The sequence below is a fragment of the Balaenoptera musculus genome, chromosome 15, assembly GCF_009873245.2.
Source record: "Balaenoptera musculus isolate JJ_BM4_2016_0621 chromosome 15, mBalMus1.pri.v3, whole genome shotgun sequence".
Taxonomy (NCBI): domain Eukaryota; kingdom Metazoa; phylum Chordata; class Mammalia; order Artiodactyla; family Balaenopteridae; genus Balaenoptera; species Balaenoptera musculus.
In genome coordinates, this window is record NC_045799.1 from 61,641,787 (window position 1) to 61,663,084 (window position 21,298).

General features: G+C 43.5%; 1 protein-coding gene and 1 non-coding gene across 3 annotated transcripts in view; both read right to left on the reverse strand.

Moving 5' to 3' along the window:
• PARN (poly(A)-specific ribonuclease) overlaps positions 1 to 21,298 on the reverse strand; it is a 161,590-nt gene that overhangs the window by 46,439 nt on the left and 93,853 nt on the right. The window lies entirely within an intron of this gene.
• On the reverse strand, positions 13,986 to 14,057 carry TRNAK-UUU. The gene has a single exon. It is a non-coding gene; the product is annotated as a tRNA-Lys (tRNA).

Consider the following 21,298-nt stretch of genomic DNA (forward strand, 5'->3'; position numbering starts at 1 on the left):
TACAGATGAACCAGTGTGCAGGGCAGAAATAGAGACACAGATGTAGAGGACAAACGTATGGACACCAAGGGGGGAAAGTGGCGGGGGGGTGGGGGGGTGGGATGAACTGGGAGATTGGGATTGACATATATACACTAATATGTATAAAATGGATAACTAATAAGAACCTGCTGTATAAAAAAATAAAATTCCAAAAAAATTTTTTTTTTACTAAGAAGTTTGCTGTACTTTTCAAATATTCACTCTAGAGTTTAACAGGAAAAAAAGAAAAGAAAAGAAAACAACCCTAAGGGTATTAAAGAACTTTCACATTATCCCAAGGAAGTAGATTGAGTTAGTGAAATGTGAGCTCAAAACAGCATATGCTCTGACTCACTAGAAGGAGGGAAACAGAAAGTACCCAGCTCTGCAGATACACTATCGACCAAAGTCACTCAGATCAGAGAACCACAGAAACAGGATTCTTTCTTTAAAATCTTACTCCTCAGGACAGTTACTCTTCTTGCTTTCAACGGACTACACTTTTGACTTTCTTGGCTCATTTATCTAACCGCCCCACAATCTGTATACCCAACAAACATCAACCATCCGTGCCTCTGTCTAGCAGCTGCTCACTGGGTGTCTGTCCCAGGGACGATGCTAGATATTTGGTAAAACAAGATACAAATTCCACCCTCTTGAGCTCACCCTGTCACATGCAAGCTTTATGCAGTTTCCTGTAAGCTTGAGACTACCTACTAAAACAGGTTCATCTATCAATGCGATACATGAGAACCCACAGATTCTACATGATTATTCTGTCCCGATCGTTGGCAAATGAGCATCTCCTGGATTTTCCTCTTTAAGTTTCATTCCTTACTCAGGCAGGTTGATTCTGAAGTGTGCCCCACAGGGATGACATGTGCAATAACGTCTCTCTCGAGTTTAATTTGGATTACCAAGTAAAGGAGTAGGCTTGAGTCAACATTCCTCCTGAAAGCAGAGGTGATGATAGGGTCATAAAGGAGCCAAGATGATCTACTTAACAGCATTTGATTGTTTCCAGTAATTTAGCTCTCAGCCCCATGGACAAATGTTTCAAAAATTCCCTAACCATGGTGGGGAATTTATCTGAGCACATTTGGAATTAGGATCAGTTAAAGGGGGAAACAAATAACAATCCACTTTCCACGGCTGGCCTTCACATGGCAATAATTTACCAGCATTCCTTCAAGTCCCAGCAGCTTTGCAGCTCTCGGCCTTTAATCTGGAAGCCAAGCTCTGGCCCAGAGCCACCCTTCTAATGGATGAATCAGCAAAATGAATTGGCTGTCAGCTGTGTCCTCCAGTGATTCCAGCTCGCCTGTCAGAAGCAGCGTGGCGCAGGCAGCTTGGTAACACTAACCTTTTCCAAATTTGTCAGGAAAATGATTCAAGGCCATCTTTCGGCCATGCCACTCTGTGAAAGCCACTGCAAAACCAAACACGGTGAAGGCCCTTCCTGGTTCCTTGTGGGTGAGTGAGAGCAGTTCCTCTCCCACAGTCTCACCCACCCATGGCTTCACTGTGCCGGGTCCGCTGTCTCGACACTTTGTGCATTTAATCTTCACAACCACCCCATGAGGAAGAGATGTTCTAGTCATCACACAGATGAAGAGACTGGGCATCAGGGGAGCCGAGCAGCTTGCTTATGGTCTCATAGGGTGAGCATCAAGGCTGGTTTGGAACCAAGACGTGACTTTTTTTCTAAAACATAACACTGCCACAAGTCTGATATATATTTGTGTATATTTACGTGTCCATTTAGATGGACGATTATCTTATAAAATGCTTCCTTTAGAGGAGTTTTAAAGAACTACTTAAAATGTTGAGTTTTTTTTCTAAAAATGTAGACCCTTCCATTACTGTCAAGCAAAAAATCTCTCCAACTAAGTTGAGAGATACATAATGTTCATGGACAAGAACACTTAACATAAGACATAGAGTCCTTCCTAAATTTACCTCTAGATTTAATGCAGTTTCAGTTTAAAAAATTCCAACGTTTTAATAAAACAATGAAAAAATTTTAAATGAGATTAAAAAAAAAAAAATCTCAACAGAACACAGAGCAGTGGTAGTCAGGGACTGGGGGAGGAGGTCAACCGCCAAAGGGATGAGGGAATTCTGGGAGTGATGGAACTGTCCTGTATCTTGATTGTGGTGGAGGTTACATGATGATGTGCATTTGTTAAGATGAAGACCTGGGCAACAGAACAGTGTATATTTCACTGTATATAAATTACACCTCAATTATTCTGTGGAATTTGAAAGGTTGATTCCAAATTTTAAAGGGAAGACAAATGGCCAATGATAGCCCAAACATTTCTGAAGAAGAATAAGGAAGGGGGACTTGCCTTGATAGCTAAAAAAGCTTATTGTAAACCTGTAGTACTTAAGACAGTGTAGTAATGGGACAGAGATAAACAAACTGACCAGTGGTACAGAAGAACCTAGAAACAGACCTATGCATCTGTGAAACTTTGATTTTTGACAGAGGCAGCATGACACTGTGCAAAAGGAAAAGTTGGAAAAATTGTTTATCCACAGGAAGAAAAAAAGAAATTGGATTCTTACTCACACCAGGCCAAAAAATCAACTCCAGATGGATGAAGCACTTAAATGTCAAAAGCAAACTTTGAAAACTTGAAAAGAAAATAGAAGTGAATATCTTCCGGAGCTTGAAGTAGGAAAGAATTTATGAAGATACAAAAAATGTTAAGCATTAAAAAAAAGATCAATAAGTTTGGCTACATTAATACGAAAACTTCTGTCCACCCGAAGACACTTTAAAGAGAGAGAAGACAATCTACACACTGGGAGAAGATATTTGTGACACATACAACTGATGGAGGATTAGCACCAGAATACATAAAAATGCCTAAAAATCAGTAAGAGAACACCTAACAGAAAAATGGGCAAAAGACACGAAAAGCATTCATATCGTTTCACAGAAAAGGGAGCATATAACGCCAATAATTATATAAAGAGTTGCTCAACCTCAGGCAAAGGCAAATTAGGAGCACAATAAGATATCATTTTGTAGATCTGTAGAGGGAAAGGGAGAGGGAGAGGGAGGGGGAAGGGGGATGGGGGGAAGGTGAGGGGAAGGAGAGAGCGGGGGAGAGAGAGAGGGAGAGAGAGAGAGAACCAAAAAAGCAAGAAAATGATGAGCATGACTTTCAGAAGAGTGACTGCCACCCACAGGGGATAGGGAGGATGGGATGGGGAGGAACAACAGGTAAATGTAATTTATTAACAATATTTTAGCTCTTTGGTTGAGTGGTGGTTTCACAGATGTTCATGACATTTTAAACAAATTGTTTAGTTTTGCTGTTGTTTTACACTGTCCAACTCCTAAGGGCCATTTCTGAGACTAAGTTAGAAGGGCTCTGTAAGACGAGGTAAGAGTTACTCCAGTTTCAGTGTCTTCAGTGATAAGGAGGTGTCCCTGAATGGTTCGTGTGCTGCAAACAATCACAGCTGCTGAAATGCCAGGCTTCTCAGCCCTTCCAAGGGAGGCTGAGGACATTTGTGCAGCCTGGTTATTAAGCGGCTGCAATCACTTTACTGCAGCAACTGCTGGAGGGGGTGGGGTGGGGAGAGCATCAGGAAACTTCAGAAGCAGTCACACACCGTTAGTCCTGCATCTTCTGCAGTGGCTACCCTCAGCCAACATCAGGTTCTCAGTCAGTTTCTAAGGGAATTACCTATAATGCTTATCAATCCAATGGTTACAAGAAAGAGAAATATTTATTGGTTACTTATTCTGCCAGGTATGGAAAAATCCTGTAAGGATTATCCTGACTCTATAGATAAGGACACTGAAGCTCAGAAGAAGTGACTAGTTCAAGGTCTCAAAGATGACAAGTGTTGGGATCCAAACCAAAGCTACATTCTTTTCATGACACCATGTGCACTGGAAGGGTCCCAGACCGTGTCATTTAGAGTTAACACAGGCAAATGCCTCTGTCTGCAAGAGACTCAGAGTCTGTCCACCTCTCCATACAACAGTTATGTAAAAAGCAGAAGGAATCTCTCCGTGATAACCTGGTATGTTAACTGCCCACCCGAAGTGACGTGTGCTGACAGTGGCCTCTGCCAGCTTTGCAGACTCAAACCCTACACCCTACCCACCAACGTGTGCTTTAATGCTCTACGGTGCCCACTTCTGACACCCTTCATGACCTTTCCTGACCCCTCCCTCAGCCGCCAGCCTGGGGCCCTGCACCACCGTGCCCTCATTCTGGGTTTTCACCCCACACCAGGAGAGCACCAAACATCGCTTTGTGTTTGCTTGTTTATTTACATGTGAACATACCAGATTCAGAAGTTTTCTCATATTCCATATAATTTGATCAACTTTGGGTTTTCAACAGCATGACCATTTTTTGACTTTTACCAGAGAGAGAATGGAGGGTTTTATCTTGGATTCTACGGGAGAACTAACTTTACAAAAACACTCAACCCTGATTAACGGTCACTAGGAACATTTGCCTGTGTTCAAAAAAACTGATCTTGGGTGTACCTCCCCTCAACCCACCCAAGGAACTAGGCGGATACTAAGGTGCACACAGAAATCGGCGGTCTGTCAGAAGCACGTGCAGTACTGCTATTTCCAGGGTGCCCAAGAGGTGAGAGTGCGCGAGCCCGCCCAGGAGATGACAGCCCTATTTTACCCTTGCCAGTCCACCCTCTTCTATAAAACCCTGCAGAGTCTTCAAGATAAAGTGCAAACCTGCTAGAGGACGTCAGGGCCTTTAGCTTGGTCCGGTCCTCACTTCAACGCTGACTCTTTCCCCACGTTTACCCAGGCGCTCTTGGGGGAAGGGACCATGGCTTATTCATCTGTGTAGCGCCTGGGCTCTACCATGGTACTTTGGCAGGAATTTCATCTGACATTGTGGAAGGAGGGAAGAAACACAGCTTTTGTACCTGCTGTCAGCTTGTTTCTACTCAAGAGAAGAAAGCCAGAACCAGGATACATATTCACAACATCTTCAGTGAAAAATTCCATGAGGAAGGGTGGCTCAGCAGATGAAGAGCCCTGGGCTGGAAACAAGAGAAGCTGGCTCTGACTCTGAAGGGCAGGCTCCCTTGGGCAGGAGCAGTCCGTGCACACTGCCACACCTGAGCCTCACAGCAATGCTGGGAAATAAATGGCAACGGCCCTTGACAGCAGACTCGGCGAGGCCAATGCACCTGCCCCGGGCACATGGTCAGGACCCAGGGCTTGTGATTCCTTGTCCCTTGTTCTTCATACATTGCATACTTACCTAATAAAGGGTTGCTTGTTTGTTTGTTTGTACAGTACTAAGGCTAGGGAATTCCCTGGCGCTCCAGTGGTTAGGACTCCGCACTTTCACTGCTGAGGGCTTGGGTTTGATCCCTGGTCGGGGAACTAAGATCCCACAAGCCTTGCACCACAGCCAAAAAAATAAGTAGAAATAAAAAAATAAAGTACTAAGGCTAAAGAGTGAAAACTCAGGCACACGAAAGAGATCCAAGCGCTGTCAAGAGCACAGCGGAAATAATGGAGTAAGAGGCAGAAGGGAGCTGGGTTCATTCACTTCTGCTTTCCCCAAGCCTCTATCACAGCACCTGACATATAGGAGACACTCAGGAAAGCAAATGCACTAAGGCCAAGGGGAGCAAAAGATGTGAAGGACAGAGTATGAGAGCAAGAACGGCTGAGCGTTCACAGAACCGGGCCCGTACCCCCCGGCACTGGGTGCTTGGCACCGTGCGGGCAGCTGCTGTGAGCCCTGTGACGGATAAGGACCAGAGCAAACTCAACAGGCGCCCAGAGAGGAAGTGGGTCCCGTCCTGGTTCTGCCACATACAAGTCACGCCTACGACTCCGTGCCCCCTCCACGTCACCCCCTCAGTCTGCTCACGGCTCCCACACCTCATTTCACCTCACGGTCTCTAATTAAGGCCAAGGAAGTGGATGGGAATTCCCTGGCAGTCCAGTGGCTAGGGCTCCACGCGCTCACTGCCGAGGGCCCAGGTTCGATCCCTGGTTGGGGAACTAAAATCCCACAAGCCATGCGGTGTAGCAGAAAAAAAAAAAAGCCAAAGAAGTGGAGATGAAAACACTCTCCACAAACTGGACAAAGGCTGACATGTAGACATGGTGACATTTACTTAAAATCTACGCAAAGGGAGGCAACGAAGTCAAGTGGGAAAACCACAGGTTCCGAGGCCACAGTGGCCTAGGTTCAAATCCTGCCCCAATCTTAACTTGCCTGAGGCAAGTCACCTGCCTCCCTGGGCTTCCCTTTCTTTATCCATAAAACGGGCATATCTACCTACCTCAGAAAGCTATTAGGAAGGGCAGAGAGTACGTACGCAGAGCTCTCAGTACAGGGCTTGGCACATGGTAGGTGCCTAAGCAACGAGGCTATGGCTGTTAGATCACAAAACATATAGTTCAGACTAAAAGAACGGTGTCTAAGCCACATAAGATATTCTACAGCGAGACAGATTCAGCGAGCTGTAGAGCTCATCACACACTGGGGGGTGAGAAGTGAGGGGGGCCTCACAGACCTGAGTCTGCAAAGCTCACGCAATACTGCTATCGTTTAGAATTGGGGTCTTTCCCACGCAAAAACGTGGAAATAAAGTGGAAAATACAGGAACCGATACGTCAACCATACTGGACAAGTATAAAATCAAAAAGTCTGAACTATAATTTTTAAAAATTGAACTGAGACCAAAATTAGTCAATTAATTTTCACTAACTCTCCTGGCAACACCACAGTCCGCTTCTGAAACGTGCATCTCATTCATTCATCCCACAAACACTGCCTCCAGGTACTGTGCTGGGCACCGGCGCGTGGAGGAAGGGAAGAGACGGTCCCTGCCCGGAAGAAGCTTACAATCTAGAGGAGGAGGAAAGGAACAGCAGGGAGGCAGGAATCGAGGTGAGAAAGGATGATTTCAGCACGAGGAGGAGCAAGAGGTTGACTGTGGGAAGAAGCTGCCGCTTAAGCTCTCGCTCCCACGGCCTCTGCCACCTGCCTCCGCTTTTACTGAAGGGTGTCACCAAGGAGCACTGCTCGCATTAACCAGCCTGGGTGGTTTTTTTTTCTTTTTCTTTTTTCTTTTCATGGTTCCCAGCTGAAAAGTCGATTAAGAAGAAATAAAGCTACCATTTATTGAGTACTTACTATATATAAGAGCTGTGCTGACTGCTTTACAAACAAATGTATTTAGTTCTCGCTTGTTCATTTATTCACCCTTCCACCTGTTTGTGAACACAGACACTAATGTATGAAATTCTCACTTGTTCATTTATTCATCTCTCCATTCATTCATGAACAAACACACCATCTTCTATGCATGGGCAACTGGGGCTGAATCAGGGACCTGGTCCTTGTATTCGTCGGGAGGGAAGGACAGGGCACAGAGCCTCACACGTGTGCTGAGGGTTAGAAAAGCGCTCTGGGGGGCTTCCCTGGTGGCGCAGTGGTTGAGAATCTGCCTGCTAATGCAGGGGACACGGGTTCGAGCCCTGGTCTGGGAAGATCCCACATGCCACGGAGCGGCTGGGCCCGTGAGCCACAACTACTGAGCCTGCGCGTCTGGAGCCTGTGCCCCGCAACGGGAGGGGCCGCGATAGTGAAAGGCCCGCGCACCGCGATGAAGAGCGGTCCCCGCACCGCGATGAAGAGTGGCCCCCACTTGCCGCAACTAGAGAAAGCCCTCGCACGAACCGAAGACGCAGCACAACCAAAAATAAATAAATAAATAAAAATAAAAGTAGCTAAAAGGAGGAGGAAATTATTAAAAAAAAAAAAAAAAAAAAGAAAAGCGCTCTGGAGTTTCCAGCGGGAGCTAGCTGGTCAAGCCCAGGACACAGAGACTGTTTCCCTAAGGAAAAGACATTCAGCCTTTCCTGAGACTGAAGGCTGGGAGAGCAGACAGCGTCAAAGACACTGGGGGTAGGGACGCGTGTTCCAGGCAGAAGGAACACGGAGTGACCTATCTGAGTGAGGAGACACAGTCTTGACTGAGGAACTGAAACACGACCTTAACAGTGGAGACTAAAGGGGGAGCGGGGAGGACCTGAGGTGAAGCCGGAATGATGGACACGCCCCCGAGGGCTCCGGCTAAGTGCAGACGGAGCCACATGGGGTTTTAGTCACCAGGAGGGTGCGAGTGTGATCTGATGTGTGTTTCTACAAGATGACTGCAATTGAAGGGGAAAACAGGAATGGGAATGGAGAAGGCATGGAGTAAGAAAAGAAGTCCTAGTGGAACTCTGAGGAACAGCAAACATTTAATCACCTTATAGATGGGGCGGGGGGAGCAGGCAGGGGAGCCTGGGACGCTGTGGGCCGAAGAGGAGGTGACTAACTTAGAAAGTCTGGGGCTGCGGAGCCCAGGAAGGAAGGATGGGTCAACGTACTGAGCAACCAGGCAAGAGGAGGCAAGGGCTCAGGAGCTTTATGGCACGGAGGTCACCAGGGACCTCAGCTAAATGAGAGGGCACGATGGCTAGGGTGATGAATCCAGACCACTGGAATCTGTAAAAGGAAAGAAATCATGGGGAGCAAAGGGAACTGGAATCTAGGAGTCCTTTTGAAAAGATGGATTAGCTTCGGCAGGTTTTCTCACTGTTGGAAAGAAGCAGCAGGTGGGCCTGGGGATAAGGGACAGCGAAAGGCCTGGAGAGGAAACGGGGCCCAGAGCACATGTGTGGGGCCCCACTTCCGAGAGAAGGGAGGACCAGGTGCAGAGCTTGATGAATCTGGGGTAAGAAGCCCCACCTGGAAGCCGGCTGTTTCCTGGGTGAAGGGGGTGGGTCTTCCTGAGAGCCCCAGAGCTGAGGCCGGGAGGACAGGAAGGGCAGAAAAGGCTGCGGAGCTGTGACTTACGAGGACCCAGCTGGAGACAGCGGCCTTCTAGGCAAAGTCACCAATCCACCCGTGCTCTTTTTCTCCTCAAAGCAACCCCACAAGGTGGGCAGGAACTCTGTTTTTACAGACACGGAAACAGAGGCTGAGAGAGGTTGAGTAACCTGCAGAGGGCCAAGATAATGAACTGGCAGAGCTGGATTTGGATCCTCACCTCCCTGACTGTGACGCCAGGCTTCCCACGACGCTTTTCACCTGCCCCTCAAAGCTGGCAACACAGCAGCTGCTCGAAACCCAAGCCAGACAAAAAAAGGTTTTCACAAATGCTGACATAGCTCCTTAAAAGATGGAGTAGTGATGTGCAGGAGGTAAGAATGACTTTATGATGGAGTCAAACAGGAGCAGATGGAGTTCCAAAAAGTTTAGAATTGAGAGTCACTTAAAAAAAAAGACAGAGAATACCTTTTTTTGTTTTTTAAATAAAGACGAAAACACACAACTCAAAATAGGGAGCTGGGAAGCAATTCCATACTTAACGGTCTTGACGAACTTGACAGACAGCTGAAAGACCTAAGGCAATTTGCAACATTCTTCACACTTCATGGGAAAAAATTAAGATTGATGTCTCAACTACACAGGAATAATTTAAAGTAAAATCAAAGATCTCCTCCTAGAATGTGCGAAATGGCAGATCCTAAATGTCAGGAACACTGAATAAATTGTACTCTAGGGAAGACTAAACAGTACATGTTTTAGTTATACTATTTTATAACAGTATCTTTAAGGTCTACATATATCACAAAGGAGTACAAATAAATAATAATCATGGTTTACAGAGGGGTTACCATGCACCAGATGCTGTATTAGCTCTAATCCTAATATATTACCATATGTTCTATAATATCCTAATATATTAACCCTAATATATACTCTTTCATCTTTAATCGTACCTCTACAAAACAGCCCTATTTTGAGTATGACAAAACAGAGACCCAGATAGGTTAAGCCCCTTGCCTGACATCACAGTGTTGGACGGTGGAAAATGGCCAGATTTAACCCACTGCTGATACAACCTCCCCCTACACGGGTACCTTTCACGCTCTAAAGGCATACAGTGTCCAGTAGGTTTTAAGTTGCAACAGTGTCACCAAACAAGACCTATCTTTTCTAGGCAACCCACTCTGATGTTTCCTATTCTGTTTCTTTTCTCTCTTCTTTTTTATTCTGGCGTCAACTAGCACTGATTTTCTGACCCACTGATGGGCCATGACTCGAAGTTTGAAACAAGCCACAGCTCACTGACACCCACCATTCAAAGTGGCATTTCTGTGCGACAATGCGCTTTGTGTTCTAAAAGGTTAATCAACAAAAGAACTTTGAGGACACAACCTATTCACCAACCAGAGCCAGTGTGTAAACTGAACTGCTGGCTCGAGGTAGTGGCCGGGTCTGCAGTCAGAGTTAAGAAGGGTTCACTGGTTCTCGTTAGCGATGTTTCAGATGCCAGACACAAATATACACCAAATATAAATGTCCCCACATACACCAAGACAACACTTTTGGACTGTTAACCTTGGCAGTTTGAGCTGTTTATGAAGCAGTAAATCTGCCACAGTATTAGTGCTATTGTGATAACACATAAATGCACCAACTTTTCTCCACGTTCCAAGACCATGTTTACAAAAAGCCTCACAGAGCAGCATATTTTCAGACTTAAAGGTTTCAATAGGTGAAAAGCTTAAAGTCTGTTTGTGTATAAGCCAACCAGATACGGGAGATGATGTACTGCAATATTTACACTTTCATTAAATGTCTCTCTGTGGATGTTTTGATGTGGTTTTCATTTGATAAAAGAATTTACTTACAGCTCATGACTAGGCTTATTCATTAACCAAGTGAAACCCAGGAGGGAAGGAGGGGACCTGGGGAGAGAATGAGAATGACAGGCCTTTATCAGCCAGGCAGGGCTGAGCTATCTTACCTGCAGGGTGAGTCATTACCCCTGGGAAGGAGGGTATCAGTCCCCAGAAGCAAAGTGGCCTCTCCCAACCTAGTAAGAAGGAGTCACAGAAATTCCATATAGACAACTCCGTCTATGGTTCTCATTAACTCTTCGTTGCCACGCTACCAATCTGGAACCTCTCAGGGTTCTCATGATGGCACCATGATGCTACCTATGAAAAGAGCCCTCTTCCTAGTCCTGCCTTGTTCTCTTCCCCACTCCCCACCCCTGCAATCCATCTAGAGATGCGGAACCCTCTGAAATCTACATCAAACGTGACTCGCCTCTTCAGTGTCTCCAGGACACCCCGCATGTGATCTGTTACCACCAAAAAGGTCAGGAAAAAATTGCCAACACAACCTCCTTTAACACTCAGGCCAGCCTCCTTGGTGCCTGCGTGGAGCCTCAGTGGCACTGTGTCCAGCCTCTATGGAGAGAGAATCGATTCATAACAAAAGCAATGAAATCTGCTCTTCAGACCACAGGTTGCCTTGGGACGATGCAAGGTATTCGTTATAACCGGCAATGTCTGACTTCAGAAAAGTATACAGAAAGAATCACACGCTTCTCCAATGAGGAAATAAAGAAAGAATGACGAAGTTAGCCTTATTTTCCACATCAGTTTTACTCTTTGCCTTTGCTGACACTATGTGCCCAATGACTAATTTATTTCACTGGTGGGTTCTGTCTGTAGACCACACAGTAAAACCCTACAGATCACCAAACAGGCCAAAGGGGCAGCACAAAGCTGAGTAAGAATTACTTTGGTTTTTAAAGTCCCATCCCATCTTGGCTTTTAACATATTCATTCTACACTTGTATTATTTTTCTCCTTTTAAGTCACCAAACCATTTCCCTATAGGCTTCAGGAGTTCAGGAAGACTAATCCACCTCTTTATTTTCTTCCTCCTTAAGTCTGTCTCCCTGTTATGGGAGGTGGTCACTGCCATCATCAGTGGTCAGACCTACAGGCAGCATTCGGCTCTGACACAAGCACGTTAAGCTGCCAAAAGCAGCTGAAGCAGCTCAGTGTCAAACACATACATACACAGGAGAGTGGGGGATGGAAAGATAAGAGAGAGAGGGACAGAGAGAGGGACGGGGAGAGGGTCAGAGAGAGGGACGAAGAGAGGGACGGGGAGAGGAAGGGAGAGGGGAGGGCATGCCGGCCTGAGAGGCGGCCAGAGAGTGAGCTTCTCCCATTCGGTGAGGAAGTGCTTTTAGAAGATGGCAACTCCCCAAATTCAGAGAAGTAACAAGTTTTTCACCACTCCTGAACACGTAAAGAACCTGTGAAATATTGTGCCAGCAGGAGAATAAGGCAGATTTTCTTTTTTAATTGATACTGGCATTGGTCAGCTTTCCTGTCTGAAGTTGTTAAGATCTCTACATTGTTCTGAACAGTCATTTTGTTTTCTACATCCTGAGGAGAAGTAAATGTAGATCTTTTTGTGTGTTTGGACATCCAATGGAAAATCGACTAGTTAGAAAAAGAGAGTCAAATGTTACATTTAAAAACACTTATATGAAAAAAGAAACTGGATACAGTGGCAAGTGTTGTTATACTGCTACACTTTAAAGCAGCGGTCCCCAACCTTTCTGGCACCAGGGACTGGTTTCATGGAAGACAATTTTTCCACGGACGGGGGTGGGGTGGGGTGGGGGGTATGGTTCAGGCGGTGGTGCGAGCGATGGGGCGCGATGGGGCGCGATGGGGCACGATGGGGAGCGGCAGATGAAGCTTGGCTCACTTGCCCGCTGCTCACCTCCTACTGTGCCGCCCGGTTCCTAACAGGCCAAGGACCGGGGACCTGGGGACCCCAGCTTTACAGTATTTTGGAGTATTTTATAACATTACATCTTAAGGTTCCCAATGGCTCAAGAGCTTCCGACAACACCAAAATGCTTAACACAAATTGGGAAATTGAAAAACAACTTTTGAAAGTCATGTACCGGTAGAGCAGAACACAGAATGCTTTCTGATTGATAACGGAGCGTTCAGGGATTTTAAAGTACTCTCTACTTTTATTTTTCCCTAGAAAAATATTATCACCCTTTAAATGATAACTCTGCAGTCCCACATCTAATGCCTCTAACATAAGTAAAGTCTCATTTTAAAGCATGTAAACTTAAGTTTAATGAATGAATTTACTTATCCTGCCTTTGCATAGCATTATGCTATGATTTCAATGAAGAAAAATATGAGTATCTGATAGCAGCTTGCATGGGACAGAGCTGCAAAGCTCCACAAACCACGTTTCTGCAGGGCACTCACAGACAGACTGGTCCCGCACCAGGTTAGGGCAGCAGTTAGAGGCCTTCAACAACAGGAAATGCACAAGCCACACTTGCTTCTAAGGCTACAACTGGATCCTTCTGTCAAAACCAAATCAGCAGCACGGAGGTGCATGGCTATATACAACACACTCAGTGAAACAGTCCACAGGTCTGACTCACAAATGAAACAATTTTGACTAATGTAAAAAAAGAACATGTTTTCAGTAACGAATCCCCCTCAGGACTTGATTTGGGAGGCAAACTGTCCAGCTTCTACCTTTAAATGATAGACAAATGAGAACAGAGGAGAGAGCGAATGTTAAGATTCAGGCAGAGGTGTGAAAAATAAAGGAGAAAGTCGTCTTTCAGAGCCAAGTTTATCTCCTACTCCGCCCTGAGTAGTCAGCCAAGAGCTGATAGAGGGCTTTCTCCTAAAGTAGGTAGAAAAAAATCCCCACCAGCTGGGGGTTGCCAGGCAACCTGCCACATTTTACTAAAGCAGGAGCAGTGAGAATCCCCAGCGGGCAGCTGGAATGCTGCGTAATGCCTTCTCCCAAGATCCAGGCGCACACTTGTCCCACAAGCCCACCCTGGGGCAGACGCACACATGGGGAACAGCTATCTGAGTGCAGCCTGAAAGTCACGGACGTGGTGCAAAACTCACTCCAATCTCGGCCCGTTCTTCTCCAGCTCAGGCCAGAGCGCAGCCAGGATTCACTGCTGTCGCCAAAAAAAGCACAGGCAGACCCTGTAACTTGGTTCTCTGCAAGTCTGGACTAAATGCCGTTGGGTTTTTTTTTGGCTGCACTGTGTGGCTTGCAGGATCTTAGTTCCCTGACCAGGGATTGAACCCAGGCCACGGCAGTAAAAGTGCCGAGTCCTACCCACTGGACTGCCAGGGAACTCCCTGTTGGGATTATTTAAATTAAAAAAAATTTTTTTCTTTTTGAGCAATTCGTGATTTAAAAGATTTTAATACAACTGTAGGAGCAGAAAGGCCCGATGGAATGAGTGTACGCTCTGGGGTTGGAAAGTCCTACCACTGGGCTCCCACTTCACCTCTCTGGGCAACTGTTGCCTTGTCCTTGAGCTGAGGTGCTGTCCAGAGGTCATTTCAGGGAAAGCACCTAGTAAGGTGGAGTTGCAACAGTGTGTGTGCAACAGTGTGTCTGTGTGGAAAAAACCAGCAGGGAGGCTAAAGGTGAAAACCACGTTTAGTCAAAGCTACCCTTGAAAATTCCCTTTGGAGGTGTCATGCCAGCATCCGACGTGGCTGTTTTCCCCTCCAGTGTCAGAGCACTCCGCTGCTTCTCCTCTTGCACACCAGGCTTGCATGTGAGGACCAGGTTACTGAAGACACACGTGGGTGAGCACACTTAATTTCTAATCGGCAGGGGTCACCCGATAGGCGGAACTTGAGAATGGATATTCTCGTGGGAAAAGCAGATCCCTAGCTCCCATTTCATCCCCGACTCACTCACTTTCACTGAGTGGACTGACAAGCAAAACCAGTCTCACTACCGAGAAAATAATTTCCCCAATGAGTACATTTGAATTCATGCAAGTTTAAAAATTTTATGATGCTTCTCTAGTTGCAACCGAGTGAATACATAACCCAGGGCTTTGTGCCCGTCCTCTGAGCGCACAGACCCCAGCTAGTCCTTCTAGATAGGAACATGTTCCAGTCACTTTATGTCACCGCTCATACTTCTCCCAGAGAGAGCGTCTAACACAGCTATTTCTCTCTGCTTCCCAGCAGCCTGGGGCTTGCGATGACTACAAGCCACTGAATAACCATGGCTTGACGTCCCAGAGCATGGATTTTACTGGAGAGCAGGGAGGAAAAGTTAAATAATTAATCTGGTCATTTAAAACATTTTAATATTAAAATAAAATGGATGTATTATAGAGTGGAATTTTTCAAATTTGCGAGGATGGCTTAAATAAAACACGAGACTGCAGAGAAATGCCAACTCGCGCACCCCCCCCCCCGCGCTCCCCTCCTCTCTCCCCACTGCACTGCCCCCCCAGGTGCCCTTGAGCATCCTGTCCACTCCCCTTTGGTGTTAGGGGTACTTTGTAGAGTTTAAGAATAGCCTCCTCCCACAGAGGCCCTTTGTAATAAATATTAACTGAATGAACGACCTATTCTTTCTGGTGTAGTGAGAGCACCAAAAGGGAAAAGAAACCCCTGCCTCCTCTTCTTGGCAGCCAGGTGGTAAATGTCATGTTCACCAGTGGTTTACACAAGACAACTCATGCTCTCAATGCGCACAAGACACTCACGGACCTGTTAGTTCTTCGTGAATAGGAGCAATCCTGGAAAGAGCTGACCGGTGTGAGAAAAGGGTAATGTGGTTATCTGTTTTCTCCTGCGAAGGTGACAGAAATGGATGTACCGTGTACGAGCAAGGAAAGACGAGGGCAGCCTCAGCTGAGAGGGTGTGCTCTCACAGTTCAAATCAATCTGTCTGAAAGGGGTGATAATACCCCTCTTTCTCTGCATACCTGTGGTCATAATGGGAAGGTGGGAATCCTATCCTGTAAGCTCACAGCCTGACCCTCATTCACCTGACAAGTATTTCATGGCCAAAGTGAAGTGGTCACCTTGCCTCCGTCAGCTCATCTACCAAATGATCTGGACCAGGGACTGGGTGAGCTTCGAGCAGCAGAGGCCACCTGCCCCTAGAGCTGCAGTTACCACCTCCTGAGACTACATCCCATGTGGTACCCGCGCAGGCTCTGCTACCATCACTGTCTAGAGAAAACGGCAATCTGTTGAACGACTTGCCCAAAGTCCTGCAACTAGTATGAGGAGAGGAGCTGGCATTCAGCCCCGAGGCATCTTGCTCACCCTACCAACCAGGAAGAATGATGTCAAGGAAGCGACCAGGCACTCGCCACCTGGTCTGCTAGCTGTTCTCCAAAGCAGGGAACACAGGCGATGGTGTTGGTCCCTTCCATGTGCCATCTTCAGCAGACAGGTCCACTGACTGTCAGTGGGTGTTCTGTCTGAATGAGAGGGGCGCACCCTTTGACCTAGTATTCCTCTTTTGGGAAACCAGTCTATGAAAACAATCTGAAATGAGGACTAATTTTTAATGCACAAAGATGTTTAAGGATAAAAAACAGATATATATAAAACCACAAACATAAACCTCCAAAATGTTCAACAGTAGGGGAATAGCTAAATAATTGCACTATTCAAATTCATCAAAAATTACGCTTTTCAGGGGGATAAGAACCAAGCAATAAATAATCAATAAATTCTCTCACTAGTTATTTGGACAAAAGTAACCTGAATGCCTACCTCACAGGCTACATCATTGATTCATTCAACAAATATTTGCTGATTACCTACTATGTGTCAGGTACTATTTTAGGCATTGAAAATATATTGAGAATAAAAATCTTCGCCCTCCTGGAGGGTGGTTATATGGGTGTGCTCACTTTGAGGTAATTCATTGAGTGATATACTAACGACGCGTGCACTTTTCTATATGTATGTTAAACCTACATTTAAAAGTTAAAAAAAGCCTGGTATCATGGAGTTTATATTCCAGTGGTAGAGTGCAGACACTGAACAAAAAAGTAAAATACATTGTGTATATATAGTGCTATGGAGAAAGAGAAAAGCGGGGAGTGCTGAGATGGGAGTTGCAATTTTAAATAAAGTGGTCAGGGAAAGCCTTACTGATAGGATTGCCAAATAAAAACAGAGGACACCAAGTTAAAGTTGAATTTCAGATAAGCAACAAATCATTTTTTAGTATAAGTACATTCCATACAATATTTGGGCCATGCTTAGTTTAGGCAAAATCTGGCAACCCTACTTACTGATAAGATGGCATTTGAGCAAAACTCATTCCTAGTGGATTTAATACTTAATGCTTCTAAATAGGACACCAAAGGCAAAAACTATAAAAGAATAAATTGATAGTTGTTACTATGATAATATGTAAAGCTTTGTGGTAGCAAAATAGACTATATTAAGATGTATACAACAAACTGGGACAAATATTTGCAAAATACATAACTCAGCATTAGTCTCTCTAAGCTTCAATTTCTTCTGTAAGATGAAGGAGGAAGATGGTACCTGCATTTCATAAAATCGTTATGAAGATTTCAGAACAGTGTCTAGTAGCTAATAACTAACAGCTTACTAAATGTTAGAAATGAATAATCATCATAATAAAAGTGTACTCACAAATCAATAAGAAAAGTACACAACACACAAAATGAGAAGAACCAATTAAACTTCTCAAAATAATTCTAGTGTGCACTTTGCAGAACATAAACTAAAATCTGAATGGCATCCTTGCACAAGTATTACCCATAGAATACTTGTTAATACAAAGTGGGAGAGCTACAATGGAGATTTCTGAGGCCACCATTTAACAAAATTATCAAACAAAACATCAGTAATAATGGGACAAATAGACAGTGTGTGTCCCTCAGTGTGACGTGCTAAGAGGACGTCACCTACGTAGCCCTCCTATCAGACACGTGTAATCCCAGGAGACAGACAAACCCGAATCGAAAGACACCACAAAACAACACCTGGTCTGAACTCTTCAGAAAGTGTTAATGCTGTATAAAAAACAAAAACAGGCTGGGGAACTGTTCTAGATTAAAGGAGATTAAAGAGTTATGATGACTCCACTAACTTCGAAGATGAAGGAAGGGGACCAGGAGCCAAAGAATGGGGGTGGCCTCAAGAAGGTGGAGAAAAAGCAAAAAAACGGATTCCCCCCTCGAGCCTCCAGAAGGAACACAGCTTTGCTGACACCTTGATCTTAGCCAAGTGAAACCCATTTTGGACTTTTGCCCTCCAACTGTAAGATACTCCAACTAAACTGTAAGATAAATCAGTTTGTGTTGTTTTAAGCTACCAAGTTTTTGGTAATTTGTCACAGCAGCAGCGGAAAACTAATACCAGGGTTTGTTTTTGTTTTTTTTACAACCTGTAGAAGTTAAATTGTAGAAAATTGAGAGAAATACAAATGCTTCCTGTCCATAGTTATGCAAATGATTTCTGTTCACAGGACTGTAAAAATACATTGTCTAGCGTGTTAAGTTCTCATTTGAATTGCTTTTAACATCTTATTAGTTTTTTCGTTAATTAATGAGTTGAATAAAATCTTTGACACTTGTTTAAAAAAAGAGAATTATGATGACTAAATGCAATACATGATTTTGGCTTGATCTTGGATCAAAAAATAAAATAAAAAACTGTAAGAGACAGTGTTGAGACATTTGGAGAAATTTTATTATGGCCTAAACATTAGATCATATCAATATCATAAATTTACCTTAATAAAAATAATAATAATACATATATACGTGCTTGTGTGTGTATATATATATATATATATATATATATATATATAATGTATGCATGTGTGTGTATAGGTGCAGAATGAGGGGGAGATAAAGCAAATGTAACAAATGCTGCCGTCTTACCTATAGGGTTATAGGTTTAAAAGTTTTCAAAGTAAAAAGTTAGAGAAAATATCAAAAATAAAATGAAAATAATTGCTGATAAGAACAGTTTTAAAAAGATAAATACCTAACACTGGACGGATTATAAACTGATATAACCTTTATACAGGGCAACCTGACAATATATGAGAAATTCTAATTTTTAAACTTCTTTTTTTAAACCAATTCTCTGGCTCTATCATGTTATAGACAGAGGCCAAGTGAAATTCCAGAGATTTTATAATTTTGTATTTGCAGTTCCTCCTTTCACACAAAATTCTTCTGCCCAAAGAGGTTTGAGAGTGTTGTTAAAATTAAACCATGCATTAAAAATGAAAAATCACCTAAAAATTCTATAATAAGATTATTGAGTAAATTATGGTATATCAACTTGATGGTTTATTTAACTAATGCAACCAGATAAAATTTTTTCGTAGAGTTTGTAAGGGAGCAAAATTTGCCACCCCAAAATGTGTCTATTTAGCATGAGGATTATTTTAAGCTGATTATTTTTAAGAAACAGAACCCTTAGGAAGTCTTTGTTTTTAACCCCTTCTCCTCCTTTAACTGCCTAAAAGAATTTGGATAAAGGGCCTGATCTAGGAGGAGCACTACCGCCAGAGATGTCTGCAAAGATATGGGCAAAGCGAGGTTGGGGGAACTCGGCAGGGCCTGGAGACCACAGTCCTGTCTGTGTCCCATTGTCTCTGCAGGGCCCAGCAAACGTTTGCTTACCAAACATTTATTTTACCATCTCCATGTGAACTGCCTTCCTCCCCCTTTGAAGTCTCAAACCCCTACCCCTTTCTCCTCCTCTCAGAAGGCATATAAGCCTCAACTGCCTAACTTATCCTTGGGTCTCATGTTTCTTACAGAGCCTCTAGTATGTACGTAATTAAGTTTGTTTTTCTCCTGCTAATCTGTCTCGTGTCAATTTAATTCTTAGACCAGCCGGAAGAACCTAGAAAGGGTAGAGGGAAACTGTTTCCTTCCCCAACAAGCTTAAATAACTTGAGAAAACTTCTCAACAACTATTATTAAAAACAGAAAAAGTTAAAGCATGCACAATTATACCCACATAAAATAAAGAGGCAAAATACTAAAAAAAAAAAAAAAAAAAAAAAAAAAAGAAAGAAACCAACAGAATGTTATGATGATTATTTCTAGGTGATTTTATTTCATTTGTGTGTATGTTTCTCTCCAATTTTCTGTAATGAACATGTATTCATTTCATTTTTTAAAATACTTTTTAAAAATAAAAGACAAAAAATTTGGCATTCTTAGACTTGCAACACAGTGGAATATTTTTGTTACTGTAGTTACCCGATTAGACAATCTGAAAGCTGAGTGCAGGGAACACAGGCTCCTAGTCCCATAGTGCTGTGTCCTCTGTAATAACTAAGAGAGCCCTATTCAAAAAGAAAACTTTTTAACTGACCGTGGGATAGCAAAGTTTTTGATAATTACAGAGGAAGGTTATGAGCTATGAATATGTTTACACATACTATTATTTTCTTTAACATCTTTATTGAAGTATAATTGCTTTACAATGGTGTGTTAGTTTCTCCTTTATAACAAAGTGAATCAGCTATACATATACATATATCCCCATATCTCCTCCCTCTTGTGTCTCCCTCCCACCCTCCCTATCCCACCCCTCTAGGTGGTCACAAAGCACCGAGCTGATCTCCTTGTGCTAACGCATACTATTATTAATACGCTGAAAATGTTATACTCAAAAGGCTTGATTCGATGCCAGCAAAGACCAAATAAATTTTCTTTGAGACAGAGCAGTCTCAATATTTTATTTAATTAATTTGGTGTTTGGCTATAGCTCAACCTCAAAAATCTTAATCTAGGCTGAACCAAAATTCCACAATTCATTTCATTTTTAACTACAGGCTTAAGAGAACAGTTATCACAAACTAAATGAAAATCTCGATATCATTTCTGAATGTAGGCAAGTCAACATCTTAAGCTGACAACTTCCAACGTTCGACAGAATTTTAAAATTATGCTTGAAAGTAAAGTGTTCTGAGAATAATAAAATTATTCTGAGAATCCAGAAGGTAAAATTTTTAAAAGGCAAAATTTTCAAAGAATAAGCTAAATTATAAATAAATAAAATTATTCTGAAATAATTAAGTAAAATTATTCTGAGAAATAAAATAATCCACTTAGAAGACTTCACATACCTGGAATGATCTCTCAAGACAGCCATCTCCGTTGAGAAAGGAACCTCTCCTACAAGACTACAATCTGCCAAAGATATGTAAACAACCTATCGATCTGTTTATTTGACCTTACTGATCAGCCCCTGATGTGGCTTCCAGACAAGGTCCCCACCGCATGGACGGGCACTCCAACTTGTAGCCTGCATCTTACAATACTCAGTCAGCTGGCCCTGCTTCCTCACAGAAAGCACAAACAGTGCACTTAAGAGTTACTGAATTGAGGGTGGAGAGAAGGGGAAGACCGAGCTTAATTCAATAAACATGACTTTCTGCATGATTGTTTAGTAATTTTTTCTTTGGCTATAAGTAAACAGATTATTTTAAAATGTTGTCATAAATGACAAAACAGTGTAATTACCAATACTTGTTTAAAAATTTTATTGAAATATAGTTGATTTACAATGTTGTGTTAATTTCTGCTGTACAGC